The 14837-nt window shown below is 42.1% G+C and overlaps 1 long non-coding RNA gene across 1 annotated transcript; it reads left to right on the plus strand.

Annotated features, from left to right (window-relative positions):
• Positions 1–1091: 1091 nt before the first annotated feature.
• On the plus strand, positions 1092–13804 carry LOC140464370 (uncharacterized). Its single transcript, XR_011954915.1, has 3 exons — positions 1092–1709; positions 3768–3819; positions 13210–13804. It is a non-coding gene; the product is annotated as an uncharacterized lncRNA (long non-coding RNA).
• The last annotated feature ends 1033 nt before the right edge of the window (positions 13805–14837 follow it).

The raw sequence follows: 14837 nt of genomic DNA on the forward strand, positions 1-14837 counted from the left end.
TTTTTCTTAATATAAAATATCCTAATCGTCCAACAAGACACTTGCAAAATAAAGCCTTGTTCTTCAGTCCCGCAGAGATCTGGTTTAAGCGAATTTCTGCCCTCCCCATCGCCACCTATAAAATCCTCGATCAAACCCTAAAAAAGGAAAAATCCCCGAAATTATTTAGGAGCAAATTGCTGCAGATGCTGGAATCTGTACTGAAAAACAACCCACGCTAGAGTTCGCACCGGATCAGGCAGCATCCATGGAGAGAGTGGGATGAAGAGTCGTCTGGGCTCGAAATGTTAGCTTGCTCTCTGTCCGTGGATACTGCCCGACCCGCGGTGATCTCCGAAATCACCCCCCCCCCCCCTCCACCCGACACGGGCGGGGCTGTTGCTGCCAGTTTTCTGGGTGGGGGGGGGGTAGGGTGGATTGTGAAGAGCGGCAGGAGTTGGAAACTGCAATTACTGGTACCCCGACATAACTAAATCATTTGAACTGAAAGCAAAATAACTGCAGATGCAGGGAATCTGAAATTTTAAAAAAAAAACAGAGCAATTCAGCAGGTCTGTGGAAGGAAATTGAGTTAGTGTTAGTCTCTGTTTCTCTCCTCCCGGTGCTGCCAGACCTACTGGGTTTCTCCAGCACTCAGTTTTGCATTTCCTTGTAACGCAAAGACATTTCGTGGGCTTATTTGGGCTGCATTGGTTTGTAAAAACTACGAATGGTAATATAAATAAACTCAGTTAGAGGTGCACATCTGACCAGAGCAGTAACCAGTTCTGACCTAAGGTCAGCTACCTAGTGAAAGGGGGGGCAAAAATAGCAATTTCTCTCTTCGTAACTATCGGATCTGTTTAGTATGCTTTCATTTTTCTCTCCCCCCCCCAAAAAAAAAAGCTTCTATTCTACATTTCCAGCATCAGCAGTGTTTGCAGTTCTGGAATCGCTGCAGTTTTGCCCTTTTTTTAACGAATTGCTCGCTTAAACGAGGAGGGTCTATTTGCTGCTTGCTAAAGTCTGTCCAGGAATCCCTAAGCTGAACACAGTTATTATTGTGGGCTGAATGTGGAATAGCTGGGAAGAAGTGTGTGGACTCTGGGTTGGGGGGAGTGTTGGGGAGGAAGTCGCACATGTTTATTGTTACCAACAGAAAAGGGACGAGGAAGAAAATGCCGCACAATACACTCTGCAACAAGGCATTGAAACAAAACACGTCGGTTCCGTGGAAATGTGCCTCGTTAAGATTACTAACTGCAGCCCAATTTCAGGGCAAGAAAAGCGGAGTGAAGTGTGTGTGTGTGCGTGTCATTACACGGAGCTCCCTGGGATCCAAGTCGGTGCTTGCCTACAAGCAATTCACTGAAGAGTCCTCTTAAAGTGAAGACAGGGGGCCCTCACTGTTGTCTGAGTGTCTCCCTCTGAAACGTCCGTTAACTTCTTCGTTAATTTTGAAACTTGGCATAAAAGTAGACAAAACAATCCCCATGTGTTTTGTTCGACTGCTCCCTGAAATAGAATCTGGGTGCACATCAATTTTCGAAGCGATTTTGATTGTGATTCAGCCGCAGAGGACGGATTGGATAAATGCCTTGCAGGCGCGAGCCCTGGGACTTTCTCAGCTCCTTCAAGCAAGACCTAAAACATCCAGCGGCGACATCTGTCTGTAAAGGTCTCCGGAGACCCTGGTCCAGTAGCGCAGCTGGCACAGAGCCCGGTTCAAGGTGAGCGGTCAGTATCTGCCTTGGTTAGTGCCACTGGGTGACGGGGTTACTGCACTGACACTGGGGGGGGGGTTCTCTCAGGAGCCCGAATGAGCACTTGGGACATTTCCCCCTTGTGTATTTTCAACTTCAGGCACTATCGCAAGGCCCCAGCCTATAATGTATTTAACTTCTGTAAGAAATACACACACCAGGTAAACAACTACAGCACAGGCGTAAAATATAATGGATACAAGTCGAAATAATGGTACACACTATTGATTGTCCGGCTTGTATATCATCCCAATCATTTGACTTCTGGTTGTAAGTCTCACTCCACTGCCCAGGTATCGATGTCCTTTTGCTTTTTACCTGACCTCCGAGCTCTATCGATTTTAGATTTGAATGAACAAAACTGGCCTTAACACGAGAGGCAACGGGAGGAGAGTTGAGGTTAGAGAGAGAACCCGACAGAACTTCAGCAAAGAACAAAATTACGAGAGGAGGTGATGGGGATATCTGGGTCCCCAAAATTGGTGGCTTCACTTAAGTAACTCCGAGATCACCTGAGTAAGTGTGCACACAGACTCAGATAGACTCCCAATCACACACAGATTCACAGACTCCCCCCATACCCCCACACACAGATATACACATACACACCCATAGCCACAAGCGCAACCACACACACTCACAGATAGTCCCAATCACACACAGACGCACACCCATACCCACACACTCACAGATATACACACAGACACACACTCCCAACCACACACAGACTCACAGATACATACCCACCCACCCATCACACACAGACTCACAGATACATACCCACCCACACGCAGAGACACACACATCCAAATCCACACACTCTCAAGCACACACACAGACTCACAGACACATACCCACCCAGACACGCATACCCACACACACACCCATACCCACTCATATACATATCCACCCACTATACACAGACCCCCACACACAGATAGACAGACACATACATACCCATTCACCCCCACACACATATCTATCCACACACGCACACGGTCTCAACACAGATTCACAAACACACACAAGCACAGACTCACTGACACATACACACATAAACTCAGATACCCATAGATAGCAGCCGGATCAGAAAAGTCACGAACAGTTAAAAGATAATCGAGTTCTCGACCTCCTCTCAGCCAAAGTGATTGAAGCCCAAGTTAAGTCGCCAGTATGACACTGTCGGTGTGAACACAACTTAACCCACGACACCCTCTCTAACCTCCTTTGGTAATAACCGTCACCACAGTAAGGTTAATGCTAATCACAGAAGCTGCCGCTCCAGCCTAAATGAGTTTTCTAAAGCACATCAAATGCACGTTAAAAGCTTGGTTTGTTTTTTTTCCCTTACTTTCACGTTTCAATAAATGCTGCATTCTGCTCAGAAAGGGGACAGTGGAAATGATTTAATTGCATTTATGCAAATAAGCGAAGCAGTCAATAAAAGGAGAGGGGGAAAAAAGCTCCATTCAGCATTTTTTATGCAAGGGCAGTCATGTATAAACAAAATGGTTGTGTTGAACAGGCTGGGGGGAGGTGATTGAAGGGGTCCCCCGAGGGATGTGAATGTCATAGGATCTTGCAATATCACTTACGTGAAATTTAATATGAGCAAATACTTCAGCATCCAAATGGGATTTAGCTTATGAAAGCGGGGTCTGTGTACAATACCAGCCAACCCTGCTATGTGCGTGGATGGTTTGATTGTAGTTCTGTCTTAGCTCGAAGGAGGTTTTGCACGCACTGAGGGTTATTTAGACCAAATTAACCCATACTGCATAGAAAGTCATTTGCAGTTAACAGCAAAAAAAAATCGCGTTTGCAATCATACTACATCAGCCAAATTGATTTTCTATAAAGTTCTCACACTGATTATTAGGAAGTTAAATTACGAAACTAAGAGGCAAACTTTGATATAAAGAAAATATTATACGGGGTTACACACGCTATTTGAATAATTTAATCATCAAACGCCTATTAGACAAAGGTGAGGACAACAGAAACTTTGCAAATGCTTCTTCACAGGTAAAGAAAAGCAACAAAGGAAAATGGGCTCGGAATTAAATGCAACAAGAAGGTAAAATTAGAGTGAATTGTTTGAACGTTTTAAAAATAAAAAGCAATTATGCAATCACACCCCTTTTTCCTGTCAGTATTTATTTACTGCAGTTCTAAAACTGTTGGGTAATGAGAAAAAATGTTGCTTATTTTATGTGATGGCTATTGATACTTCATGCTACATAGAGACCGTATGTTTAATGGAATTCATTCCTGACTAATCATTGCTTCCCAGCAGCAATTGTTGCCGTCGATTTTTAAAAGTCCCTATGTTTTGCCCCTTGGTTTGATTCAATTGACACCCCCCTCCAACCTGCCCCACATTGGAATCCACATGAAGCATGGCAAACACTTAAAGAAGTTTTGGGTGCACAGAACATAGAATGCCCTGAGACTATGTGTCATGCCTGCACCAGAGTTGCAGGAGCAGCAGGGCAGTTGAGCCACACAGAGCAGAGGCTTATGTCAGAGTTGACCCAAAGGCTGGTAAGTTGCACAAGTAAATATGATGGGGTAAGATGTCATCGTTCTCTTGCAATCTTGCAGTGTACAGAGGTTTCTGCTTCATTGTTATAATTCCATGTTTAAGACAAAAACTGACACAGCTTTAATCCACCTGAGGCCACCACCTTGTGGAAAATTTAATCCTGCCAGCACAAGTGAAGACCAAAGCTGATGGATCTACATTCAAAGTTTGGAGTCGTAGTAGCCGTCACTAAGAAAATAAGTTTAACAACAGCACAATAAAAATTCAGTTAAGTATACTTGGCATTCTTTGACCTCATAAACTGTAAGATTATGCTTTAAAACTGAAAAATGTGACATAAAAATTGCAGTACCTTTCAGCACTCAGATTTCTTTAAGTGCAGTTAATACCAGCGCAGTGTAGAAAAGGTGGCAACCAATTTACACATAGCAAGCTCACCCAAGCAGCAATATGACAAATGACACAATTATCTACTGTCGGTAATGTGGTTTAGGGATAAGTATTGGCCAGGACACAAATACAACTCATCTGCTGGAATAGTGCCATTGGAATCTTCGGATTTAAATTTTAAAAAAATCATTGTCAGAATGCGGGTATCCCTGAGCAATCTTATTCATGAGCTGTCAGTTTAATCAAGTAAAGAGTTATATTGTGTGGGACTGTTGTCTCATTCAAGCCAGACTGGGTCAGGACAATAGTAAAGCAGTTTGGTTTTGATGATAATCCATCACCTTTGTGACCATTTCTAATAAAACCAGTTTCTTTTGCTTTCCAGATTTTTTTTTAAAAACCCCATTTAAATTCCAAACTTTCCCTGGTGGAATTTGAGCTCTGGATTATAAATCAAAACCTGTGGATTACCAGAACAGTAACATAACCATTCCAGTACCTTCATTGAGTGAGAGAGGCCTTGATTTGATGTCTTGTCCAAAAGGCAGAACTTTTGGTAGAGCAACATTCTTCCATTATTGAACTGAAGTCTCAGTCTAAATTACATGGTTAAGTCTCTGGAGTGTGGGTTAAATCCATGACCTTCTGACTCAGTGGCAAGAACATTGCCACTGAGCTAAGGTTGATACCTGATAAGACACATTTTTGTTGAATCAATGAGTAGGAAATAGACTGGGGTTTTCAAATCCTGTGATGTCAAGCCAATTGTCATATAAAATTGCAGGGTAATATATACAGTAATTGATATTGTTGCATGATTCGGATGATGTCATGAAGTTTGAGAGGAAAACTTGAGCAGTTTGTCAATGTTGGAAAACAAGTCTGATTACAGACCCAAAATCAATTGATTATTTATCAAGCAGGATGGCTAATTTTATACATTTGTAACATAAAATATACCAGCTTTCCAGCTCTACTGTTTTCAGTCAGAGTCCGTTATTAGTGAGGTTGCATGTGGCAAATAATCTCTGGGCATGCTTTGTATAGGTACTTGTTGTGTTAATGTATGATTTCTAGTGTGGGTGGATAAACATTACTGTCTCTCCCTCAATAATTGTGGGAAAAATGATGAAGTGTCATTGTTAAAAATCCTACTCTTTTTTGCCAGTCTTAGTTCCTTTATTGATCGTCATTGTCAAAGATGCTGTTATTTTCTGGATTGAGATCCCGTCCTGCACTGCCTGAGTAATACCAGTATGAACTCAAACTGTGACTTTGGTAGAATATTTAACTGTGGGTCTTATCAGTCCTGGGTGAGTGGGTTAGAGGGATGGGAAGGGAATGTTACCTCTGAGTCATAATAAAAACCTGAAGAACTGCGGATGCTGGAAATCAGAAATTGCTGGAAAAGCTCAGCAGGTCCAGCAGCAACTGTGTGCAGAGAAATCAGAGTTAATGTATTGGGTCCAGTGACCCTTCCTCAGAACCGTGTCACAAGCCTGGGGATTCCTATCATATTCAAAGATAAATGAAAGCACACCTTCCGATATGGAGGTGAGTGCTGAATTATCAGAAGGGCTGTCTTTCAGATGAGAGATTAACCTGAGACTCAATCTGCCCTATCAGGTGGATATGACAACACCTTGTGGCATAGTTTTGATGAGGAGCAGTGGTGAGGGCTCTGCCAATATCTACCACTCAGTCAGCACCTGAAAACACATTATCTGGCCATTGTCAGATGCTGTTTGCTGGACATTGATGTCTATAAATTGACTGTTAGATTTTCTGTGTAACAACAGTCACTACACTTCACTCTTATTTTATTAGCTGTAAAATGCTTTGCTATGTGCTAAGCCTATGAATGGCGTGGGGTAAATGTAAATCTGTCCATAGGCATCCACCTTCCAGGAAAGAACACTCGGTAATGGAGAAACTCTGGCCTCTAGTCCCCTTTCTACACTCTGAGGAAATAAAGGAAAGATTTACATATCATTGTCCATATTTCAAGACTAGTGGATACGCAAAATGCTTTATTGAAATGCTTCTGAACTGCACTCACTGATGTAATGCAGCAAGCAATCTGTATACAGTGAGCTCCCACAATCAACAATGTGATAATGGCTAGGTCATCTGTTTTTACGATGTTAATTAAAGGATAAATATTGGACATACATAGTGCACCTACTTGAGAATGTGAACAGGTCTTGCTTTGAAACTGGCATCTGAAAGACTGCACCCTTAACAGCGCAGCACCCCCGCAGTACTGCACTGGAGTAGTCCTGTCCACACGGAGTGGTACTTGAACCTTATGCTATAAACTGACTGATAGCTGACAGTGAAAAAAAAACAAGAGAGATGTAAAACGGCCATTTTCCTCACTACCAGTTTTTGGCACTGTCAGGCTAAGTCAAGTTGGGATGTGATAATCCGACGACTTTTTGAGAGTTTGGTTCTGTTTAGTCAAGCTAGCAGATGGCTGTCTTGCCGTATGACGGCCACAGAAGGATATTAAAGGTGTTTGTGACATATTTACGGCAGCTTTGCAGAGAAATAATCTACAGTTGATTACAAGGAGATTCCATGTCTGTGTTTTATTACAGGCAGCTTTGCACTCTGGTACGTGCACTAATGGGCAAATGGGCATTACACTCGATCGGTTCATTTCTAGTTTCCTGGCCTTCAAAGAAAAACACTCAGTGGGGACCATGACCAGAGCACATTCTTTAAAAATTATCCTCTTTAAAAATTACAGCCTTTGAATTGTCCGCGCAATCATAAAATATATTGCTGGTAACCTTCTCATCTCTACTCCCCAAACCCACGACGTTAGCACTAAAGGGAAGAAATTAAATCTGAATCACATTATGTTCGGGAAGGAGTCATCTCCCTGTTCTTAGTTTTGAAAATTCAATGATTTGTGGTGGAAGCTTTTAGACAGGACCAGGGGGTCCACACTGTTTTAACAAAACAATCATTTAAAAAAAAAGAAATACATTCTGTTGATATTTAAATACAGCAGGATCTCTTAAAGTAAATTGGTTGTTGTGAAATTCTGCCAGAAATATTTCTGCAACTGGAAAGACAGGGTAATCAAGACAGAAATATATATTAAAAAATGTTTGCTTAATACCACTCGAGTAGTTTTTAATAGACCATTATCAGATGTATTTTAAAACTATATCCTGTTACCAACACTCAAGTTCAACAAATATCAAGATGGTAGTACAACTAATTACCTCTGCAAGGTTATGAATTCCAAGTATTTTATTTAACACAGAGTTGATCACCATGGTACAACACTTGGCAGCTACCACAAAGGGATGTGCTTTTGAATAAGGAAAAGCAATAACTGTACTTAGGTATTCACTTGCATTACCATAGCCTTCAGGGCAATGGGCCAAGAGCTGGAAAATGGGATTAGTGCAGTCAAATCAACGTTGACTGGTGTGGATGCGATGGGCTGAGTGGTTTGCTTCTGAGCTATAAGCATCGACATGTTGGTGGGAATTCAGGATTGACTACTTAATCACTTTGTGCTGTGCCCAAGATAAAAATTGGGAAAGAAAATCCACACACACAAACACAGAGATAAAACCAATGTAAAGAAAGTGTTACAAAGGGGAAAGTGGGGAGAATTCAACACCCATTGCTTAAGAGCACTGGGGGAAGCACACACTTCTGTTTAAAGCACTGAGGGCAGAATTCTCTCAAGATGTGTTGACTCCTCACCTTGAATCTGCTTCAGTTTTTTGCTGACTTAGCAGAAGGTTGAAGACTCCGTGGCAGTGAGTCAAAACATCCTGAAGGGCTTTTCACATACAGCACTTAAGACAGGAATAAGGTGGAACCCAAATTCATAATGTTTATATTTACATTTTTATCTCTCTCTTTGTTTTCTTTATGGCCTGTCACTGTACTATGTGTCTGTCATCAGTCTTGGATGATGGTACAGCAGGTCATGCTACTCAGGCTCCATTCATTGTTGAACAAAAGACCAGGCAAATGTGGTGGGGTAGGTGAAGGGGCCACTGGTATTCCTTCTATCAATTCCTGAAGTGCAAAGTAGGTCCCTTGATTGTTGAAGATTAAGACAACTCCTTGTAAGCACGTTGGATGGAATCCTACAATTGGCAGTAACAGGGGCAAAGCAATCAGTTGCAGAATCATATCAAATTTATCTTGAATTAATTCCTGAGCACATTAAGATGAGATATGTGAGGTGAATGCTAACGAATGGTATATTTTGAAATTTTTTGGACACACTGTTGTCAAATACATGCAATGCAGAAATTGCATGGCTTTTATAGAGCATAAAGCTCCCCTATACCAACCACTTTTCAAATGCATTTCAGAACAGCACAAATGTGATATTTGCCATATCAGGCAATTTGTGGTATATTAAAATGGCTTCTTGTGATCAAACTGGGGATATCCCATACTGGGGGTAGATAGTTCAAAGTCACAATGATTAAGGAATTGGAGAATGAGTTATATCACTAAAGTAATTTTATGTGTGTGTTCCTGATAACACTCTTGTACCTGGGCCAATTGCTTGTGTGTTAAAGTTCCACTCCAATGGTTTGAGCAAGTAATTGAGTTTGACACTTTAGTGCAGTGCTGAGGGGGTGCTGTAGTGTTGGTAGCAAGGTGCTGACTTTCGGATGAGATAGTAAACTAACTCACAGTTATGTAATAAAGGATTCCTGGCACATAGCGTAAACTTCACTTGGTGCCTTGACTAATGTTTTCCCATCAACCACTGTCACTAAAACAGATTATCCGGTTGTACTGTGTTGAAATTGGCTGCCATTTTTCCCACATTATTACAGTGACTGCACTTCCCTCGTATTAAATGGGTTTTAAAGCATTTTCAAACATTCTGTGACATCTGATACATAAATGTGAGGGTTTCTACCTTTATTTCTTTACAGTGTGTGAATGAAGTGGCATTACAACTATCTTCTCATTTAAGCCTGGTGGTTTCCATTTACCTCCAGTTCCAGTAACCTCTGACACCCAAGGCACCTCCACACTATATGCAGGCACACCTGAGTATGCAGAGTGACACTGGAACTCTCAATCCATGTAGTTCACTTCATCCAGGCATTGAAGTTGCAACCAAGCGACTATTCCGACAGCGGTCAGACATGGACCAATAGTTGGATTGACAGGAATATCAGGTTAGGTCAAAGTTTTATTTTCCTTATATTTCGTCCTCCTCAGTAGCCCAGTGCTGGAATATGATACAGTGGGTAATAATCACCACCAGTACCTCGATCAAGTCAGTGTTATTTTAAGACAGGTTGTGACGAAGCATGTTGGCAATCTGTTTTGGATGATAGAAGTTGTCACAGGTACGTCTGCCTCTGACTGTCACTCAGTGTCAATGCACCATCACCTTTAGCAGGCGCTGCTGAATAATGAGCAGGAATAGGAATCTCAGAAAGTGTCCTCTTTCTGCACTGTGACCCGACGAGGTCAAATAGCAGCCAAAAACCACTGGAGTCGACTTGGCTCTTAGCCGGTTCCTATATGAAGCAATTCTGATGGTGTCAGAGCATCTGCAAGGAATTTAGGAAAGCAAAAACATAGGGAGATAGCCATTCAGTCCCTTGAGTCTATTCTGTCATTCGGTTCGATGGTAGCTGGGTAATATTTTCACTCGATTTGCCCACACTGGATTCAAATTCCGATTCACCCTTAACTCAACCAAAATCTATCAATCTTAGTTTTGAAGTTTTCCATCAGCCTCCAGCCTCATCGGTGTTTGGAGCAAGACAGTTCCCGATTTCCCCTGTTTTACAAAGAAGTGCTCCTTGCCATCCCCCCATGAAAGGGCTAATTTTAAGGTTGCAGCCGTTTGTTCTGAACCGCCCTCTCCAGAGGAAATATCAAACCTATCAACCCCTTTAATCATCTTAAATAGCTCAAATCATCCTTTAATCTTCAGGACTCGAAGGAATACAAACCTAGTCATGGCCAATTTAATGGCCAGTGCCTTCATCTCAAAGTAATTGAGGAAGAATGTTCATGGCTTGCTCCTATCATAAAGTTGACATATTATTGATGCATGGCAGCACTCAGATCTTCCTAGCCCTTGTTTTGGAAAGTCCAATAATCGAGAGGACAGTGCTGATTTCAGATTGTATAAATCTTGGTGCTGTGGAGCCACTTTTATTTCAGATTTACAGCAGCTTGGAAATGGGACGACATCAGTCGTATTGAAGTGACTTTTCGACAAGATGTTAAACAAAGAAGACATGTGCCTTAATAATGAAACAGAAAATGCTGGACATAATTCAGCAGATCTGACAGCATCTGTTGGAGACAGAGACAAAGAGAGAGAGAGAGAGAGAGAGAGAATGAGAGGACTGGACTTAATGGAGGTGAAGGGGGCAGCTGAATTGAGCCCAGCCCTTTAAGGGAAACCGCTCCCAAGTTAAGTGCCCCTCAGGCATGATGGGGTGGGGGGTGAGTGTACATAATCCCCACCCATTGACAGCTGCTGGTAAATCAGTGTTTGGCAGCTCCATTGGCTCTCAGGGGGTTTTGTTGTGGTGTTCCCACAGGATGAAGCCACTTGCATATCACTGTGTTAATCCACAGGGGCATGAAGCCCTTAATGTGCCATTTATGGTCTTTAGTTGATGCTAGGGTGTGAAGGCCATTCATAGGGCCCTCTGTTGTACAGTGGAAGTGTCCCTATCCCCGGACCGAGAGACCCAGGTTCAAGTAGGGTGGTACAAATGTGGAATTAGCTGTCAGAGGAAGTGGTGGAGGCTAGTACAGTTGCAACATGTAAAAGGCATCTGGATGGGTAAATGAATAGGAAGGGTTTGGAGGGATATGGACCGGGTGCTGGCAGGTGGGACTAGATTGGGTTGGGATATCTGGTAGGCAAGGATGGGTTGGACTGAAGGGTCTGTTTCCAGGCTGTACATCTCTATGACTCTATGACTATGATTCCCACCTGCTCCAGAGGTATGTAATAACATCTCTGAACAGGATAATTAGAAAATCAGGCAAATAAAAAAAAGGCTATCCACTCTTCTTCATAACCCAGCCTTAATCAGTGTAGATGTGGGTAGGTGATGGGACCTTCATCTGCTATCTTCCACCCCCACCTCTCCTCCGCTACACCACAAACCTGGAGAGGCTGCTAAATTCTGCCTGTTAGTCTGGCAAGTCTGCCAGACGTTCAATATTTTCTGTTTTTATTTTAGTTTTACAGGATGCATGCTTGTCTACCTTCTGAGGTGAGGTGATCTTAAAGAGTCCCACGGTACATTATGAAAAGAAAGCGAGGGAGTTCCCTCCGTTGCCCTGGCCGTTATTTATCTCTCCAGCAATATCACTGGAACAGATTCTGTGGTCATTTCCACATTGCTGTGGAACCTTGCTGAGTGAACATTGTTTGCAGAATTTCCTCTGGACCTCCTGACTGGACTTCAAAACAATATTGCCTTGGCTGAGGCTGCAAAGTCCACAATATGGAATATCTTGAAGTTGGGAAAGTCGCTATATAAGTGCAAACATTGTTTTTCCTTGTTGGATTGAAAGCCAGGTTCAAGAACTAAAAGAATTATATGATAACTTGCTAATCCATCCCTACTTTGAAGGGAAGAATTCAACTACGATGTGCTGATTTCCATTTTTAAGCCAAAAGGGCAATATTAGTTTCTCTAACTTTGCTTTTACACCAGGTCACGTCTACCTTGAATAGTTACAGCACACACAGTGGCCATACAGCTTGTCATGTCAACCCTAACCCTAATACCAGGTCTTTGCCTGAGCAACTCAGTTGGGCCCATTGCTGTCACACCATTCCCATAGCTCTCCAAATGTTTTCTCTACAATTGCTCATCCAATTCCATTTTGAAATCATCAACTGCAGCACACCTTCTAGCACTGCATGCCAGATTGCAACCATGTGTTTCGTAACTAAATCTTTCCTCATTTGTTCATTTATCATTCAACTGAGATCAAAATTCTTGGTTCTTAACCCTTGCACTAATAGGAACAGCAGTATTTTTTCATCTAATCTGTCTAGATCCCTTACAATTTTAAACACCTCGGTAAAATCTTCTCTCCTTTTCTCTGAGCGCAGTCCCACAATCTCCAAATGTTCCACATAACTGAAGCCACTCATCCCTGGAACCATTCTCATTTGTTTTACCTGTATGCCCTGTTGACCCTACCTAACGTGCAGTGCCCAGAATTGGAGACAATACTGAATTCTAGTTTTATAATGATTCATCATCATTTCTTATACATTTATATCTCTTCCTAAAACCTAGGATCACTTATGTCCCATTAACCACTTTCTCAACCCTGCCTACTGCCTTTTCCAACAGTCTGTCTATGTCCTTTTGAAATCTAACATTGTCCTCACAGTTCGCAATATTTCAATGTTTTGTGCCAACTGCCGACTTTGAAATTAAATCCTATATACGCAAGTCTATGTTCTTAATATAGATCATGAAAAGTCATGGTCCTAGTACCAACCTCTGTCTACCTCTCTATGTTTTGCAGATAAATCAGTTAAGACTGGTTCCAGGGATGAGCGACTTCAGTTATGTGGAGGGATTAGAGATTGTGGGACTGTTCTCAGAGAAAAGGAGAGAAGATTTGACAGAGATGTTCAAAATTGTGAGGGATCTGGACAGTTTAGACAGAAAACTATTGCTGTTCCTCTTGGTGCAAGGGTTAAGAGCCAAGAATTCTGATCTCAATTGAATGATAAATGAACACCTGATGAAGAGGCAGTGGCTCAAAAGCTCGGGCTTCCAAATAAACCTGTTGGACTATAACCTGGTGTTGTGTGATTTTTAACTTAGTCTACCCCAGTCCGACACTGGCTCCTCCACATTAATCTCTCTGGTTTTGACTGGACAGGGGTGGACAAGGTCAGAAGTCAGACAACACCAGGTTATAGTAGTCCAACGGGTTTATTTGAAACCACAAGCTTTCAGAGCATCGCTCCTTCGTCAGTGCCTTGAAGGCGAGTGCTTCCAAATAAACCTGTTGGACGATAACCTGGTGTCATGTGACTTCTGGCCTTGTACCACTGTTTTGAAAGACAACGATGCATCACTACAACAGTTCCTGCCACCCAGCCAACTTTGTAACTATGATGCTACTTTCCCTTTTATCTTATTTGCTTCACGTTTGGTTGTAAGTCTATTATGTGCACTTTATCAAACATCTTTGGAAGTCCACATTCACCACATCAACCTCATAAACCTCTCTCTCTTACCTCATTAAAAAAAATTCAATGAAGTTAATTTGCCTTCCATTCATGAATTCACGCTTGTTCAAGTGACCATTAATATCATAGTTTCTTAAGGTTTTCCTAACAACAGGATTAAACTGACTGGCCTGAGGTTTTTTTATTCAGTCCAGGGAATGTGGATGGCACTGGTCAGGCCAGCTTTGGTTGCCCATCCCTTATTATCCAGAGGACAGTTGGAAGCCAGCCACAATGCTTTGGGTCTGGAGTCACATCTCGGCCAAGTCGGGTAAGGACAGTTCTGAGGAAGGGTCACTTGATGCGAAATGTTAGCTCTGATCTCTCTCTCCATAAATGCTGCTGGACCTGCTGAGCTTTTCCAGCAATTTCTGTTTTTGTCTCAGGTAAGGACAGCAGTTTCCTTCCCTAAAGGACATTAATACGCCAGATGGGTTTTTCCTAACAATTGGCAATGGTTTCATGACCACCATTAGACTCTCAAATCCAGATTTTCTATTGAAGTCAAGTTCCACCAACGGCTATGGTGGGATTTGAACCTGGCTTCCCAGGGCATTACCCTGAGTCTCTGAATTAGTAGTCTAGCAATGACATGACTAGGCCATCATCTCCCTGATGTTTTCAACATTGACACCATCATTCTTACACCATTTTTTTGAACAAACGTATAATACTCACAACTCTCCAATCCTGTATACTACCTAGTACTGTCTAACTTTTTCACTTTTCTGTAACTTCTTTGCAAATACCTTCCTCTACAATTTTCCTGCTGGCTGATGGCCAAAAGAATGTACTCGGTATTGTAATGATGGCATTACTATTGTGTCTTCGTACTAACCAAGTATATTCTTTCCTTTATCTCTCAAGGATGTCCTCTCTCTCCAGCACTGTAATATTCTTTTTTTTAATCAAC

The sequence above is a fragment of the Chiloscyllium punctatum genome, chromosome 40, assembly GCF_047496795.1.
Source record: "Chiloscyllium punctatum isolate Juve2018m chromosome 40, sChiPun1.3, whole genome shotgun sequence".
Lineage (NCBI taxonomy): Eukaryota > Metazoa > Chordata > Chondrichthyes > Orectolobiformes > Hemiscylliidae > Chiloscyllium > Chiloscyllium punctatum.